Raw genomic sequence first — 4,296 nt, 5'->3', positions numbered from 1 at the left:
TTTTGCTTGTCGCTAGTCTGTGTTTGGTTTGTGTACTGTGTAACGGGGTCAAGGCGAACATTTCGTGGCCGCATACAGACGTGTTTGATTGTAATTGACCAAGGTGGGACATTGGTAAATTTTAGGATCCCCCTAATGGAGTACCTGATATTGAATCCTAGTTTAAACAGTTATTGTATCCCAAAAATAATTTTTATTATTTTTCACCTTTATTTTCGACGAGCATACTCATTATCCTCGCTACTAACGAAGACTGTACACAAGACAACAGTCCAGTGGAATGAATATATTATTTTTTATAGACTTCAATGGAGGCTGTATACTGTGGAGTCAGCTAGTGTAAATATTGAAATTATTTAATGTATTTAATAATTTCGGTTTCTCTAGCCTACCTCTCTCAGTTTTAAGAATTGTGTCAAGAAGCTTGTGTCTGAAAATCAAGGTAAAGTGTGTCAAAAATATTTTAAATACTAATATAGTGACTAGACCTTGTAATAACATGTAAACAAATTCAAATGTAAGGTTTATATTTGTGTGTAATGTTTTGTGACGACGACGGCAATACACAATGCAAAAAATCACACTTAATAAGAAAAACTTAACTTAAACTAATTTATTTTAAACTACAGATGGAATTTGTTATTCCTCTCAACTTCAAAGCCTCTAACAATTCTTTCACTTGAGTGAATTATCTTTACTATCAAATGTTAATTATTTGGATGTAATTTATTTTAACTAACTTCAGTCCGGTAGAGCTTGGACTACTGGGTACGAAACTTGCAGTACCAGACAACCAAAATAGCAAAACTTTATTCCAATATCAAATTCCATCTATACTAGCTAATACTATCTAGCTCGGGATCGCGATTCCGGAATTTGATTTGTAAATCTAAAGATGAACAAGTTAATCGGTTTCCTTTACAAAGAATATTCAATATAATATAACAGATTCTAGTTCTGGGAAAAATGTTCGTCTTTCTTAAATTGTAATTCGCTCGGGTACTTCTATATTCAACGAGTCTTCGGATGATGGGGTAACGGACCAAACCTTGCTGCAGGATACCCACAAGACGTGTAGGTTCTCGGAGACTCCTTGGTTCGACTTATTCAGGACTGCGATGTTGGTGTTGCTCCTCCGTCCTCTAGCGTGCGGCAGGAATACGCGCTGTCACGACTCCATCCTTCAGACTATGGGCTGCAACTGGGCTGGACTGCACGACGTTCATCCTTCCCGGGCTCGAACTGCGACTTTTCAATCTTCAACAGGATTCTTCTTTCTTCGTATTTGCAAACGGTATTTAATCTTCGTAGTTTTCAAAGCATATTAAAGTCATTTGGCGATCTCTTGAACACGGATTTTGTAGACTTCTCTTCTTAAGTAATTATTTAAAATCTTGATGTCTGAGTATTATCTTCGTCGATTAAAATTATTATTTTCTTCAAAACTCAGTTAATATTGGCATTAATAACCATTTCCAATCTTCTATAAAATATTCAATTATAAATCAATGTCAAAATCGTTGCGTTCTAGCTGTTGTCTTAATCAAGTCTCAATTCGTTCTAAAAGAATATTTTCCCCGTCACTAGTAAACGATTTTCTTTAGTTTGTTGTTAAAACAAAAACTAGTAAAATTACTAACCATTACTGACGTGTTCATCTTTAAATTAATAGTTGTTTCAAAAAATACTGCTATGCTAGCCTTGACAATATTTAAAATAAAAAATAACATAGAGTAATACATAGACAAAACGATAACCAAAGAAATTTACAGTCTGAATTAATCATAGATTACAAATATAAACATACGGAATAAAATGTAATTAAACAAAATAAATATTAAAGGAAATTAAATATTTACTTTCTATAAAGTGTAAATATTGCTTTTATAATACAGTGCACCTTATTACTACTACAGCATATAGACCAAACATCTATGAACTATGAGACCTTCATTTATATTTGGTACTAGAATGTTGAAAGTTGCTTAAAGTGTACGTTGAAAAATGATGAATTTAACAAACACTTTAATTAAATATAATAAAAAATTCAATTGCTTTTAATATTGTGCAAATAAAAATTATTTCTGATATATAAATAAGAAATTACAAAAAAAATTGAATTATTTTAATTAATTTTTTTATGTTTATAAAGTGCATCTTTGCTATTTACCGATAATTTTAGCAGCAGTATATTAAGTCGTCACAATTGATATAATATATAAACTCAAAAGGGTGTTACTACAAAAAAATATGCCAAATATAACTGTTTTGGGTATTAAAAAAAAATTCAATACAATGTTTTTTTTTAATAAAAACTTTAAAATTCAATGATATAAGCATATTAAAAAAATAAATAAGTATAGGTATATATAATTTAAAAAGTATAGGTACAAACCGTACAAAACAAAATTCAAATATCACCAAAAGATTCCCAGTGACGTAAAATTACATTTCCAAAAGGAAAAATTTTTTTCACAGTTTTTTGTTAAGAGCTAAACTTTGAGATGTAAGCCTTTTCATTAATTATAAGCATACTTATTCTTAAGGTGCCTTTTTCTCCCATTGAAAGATGATGAATATAAGAAATTCTTTAATTTATAAAAACTGAGGCATACTGGTAAAATGGTACAGAGTACTGACACTTGAACTATTATGTTTTATGCGTTTAAAATCACCAGTTTTGCTGCATCTAGATGGTTTGTTTACCTTTTTGCAATGCTCAAATATTTGGTAATTTGTGTTTCCAATTTTTCCAGACATTATTTGTTATTTATTTCAAGTGTTATTGTATGTTTTGTTATGTACTTATTATTTATTATTTGTTTTGAGGCCCGTTACTTTTATTTAATGTTTTTAATCATCATGATGTGATTGGCTGCTATCCTGGCGGTGCTGCGATTCAAGCGTTTGATTGTTTAAACCTTCGATCGCTAGGTGGAACATTGGTATAGCTTCAGTGGCACGGCGCTAAGAGATCAGACGTCACCTGATGTCGGTGCTTGTAAGTGGGCCAAATTACTGAAACAATTCACCGTTGGTGTTAAGTTTTTGGTCACCAATGACGCACATTTACGTAAATAATTGGAATTTTGCTTGTTATTTACGTGTATGCATCAAACCCAGACTGATTGTTAGGTATGACATTTGGTTGCTAATAAAATAAATCATTGGAGACACACCTCTCTGATGCCTGTCATGGTTATGAGCACTTAAAAACTGAGAAGCACACTAAAAACTGTTTGAAAACACAGATAGTGTCAATATATGTATGTGTTACAAAAGTTTAATTACTTTGAACAGGAAATAGTGCAATCAGTACAAGACCACTGGTTTTATCTACCAGTACTTAGGTTAGCTGAGCAAAACTTTTAAAGTTAATGATTTCCAGAGACACCAACACCGATTCAAGTCAATATTGTGAATTAACCTGCCTAACATTTATATCTGATAGACTCTTGATTTTTGTGCCTGTCTTACTGGCATCTCTAATTTGTTTTGGGAATTATTTTAATTTCTTATGAGGAAGGGGGGGGGGGGGGGGTTCCTGGAAGAGTTCTTGAATAAAATAATTTTACTCTATTTTGTCAGATCTTTCACTATATTTTATTGTCAATAGATTACTGCAACTGGATCTCTGAAAACACTGAAACAATTGCAGTAATAAACTTTACATATATTGTTTTAATATGTTAGTGAATCTAAGTTGTACCAATTTGAATTGTCTCTTGCAATTGCAAATTTGAAGTTAAATAATAGCCAAGACAAAATACTGTGATGTGTACCGAAAAGCAAACACATTGGAAATATAAAACATGTTACACTTTAGCAAAGCAAAACAAGTTTAAAATTGAGATGTTTTAACATGTTGGCAAGTTGGTTATAGTTGTATCATGTCCATGTGTAGTTATTGTATTGAAGTTATGGAAGCATGGTGAAAGCACAGAAGTTAGAATCAGGTGGATGTCTTGCAGGTATGAGAGTGAGAGTCTGCACATTGCAAGTGACAGTTTGGACCCACGTCAGTTGAACTGTGTAGATGAGCTTGAACATCTTAGTGGTGAGATAGCAGGAAGATGGTATTGTGTAAAAGGGAAGGGGAGGAACCAGGGAACACTGTAGCCATCGAGACGTGGTTGGACCACGTCATAACTGCAGTCTTCGGCGAGGTCGCTGTTATGGACCCCGACTGGTAGGTACCTACCCCAAGTCCGACCAGGGGGCGGAGCGGTGCATCTGGTGGGGTGCTGGCGTCGTCTCGGGAGCAGACTGCCCGAGACCACCAGGAGTCGTCGTGGG

The sequence above is a fragment of the Bacillus rossius genome, chromosome 13 (assembly GCF_032445375.1).
Source record: "Bacillus rossius redtenbacheri isolate Brsri chromosome 13, Brsri_v3, whole genome shotgun sequence".
Lineage (NCBI taxonomy): Eukaryota > Metazoa > Arthropoda > Insecta > Phasmatodea > Bacillidae > Bacillus > Bacillus rossius.
Note: the sequence above shows the minus strand (reverse complement) of the source record.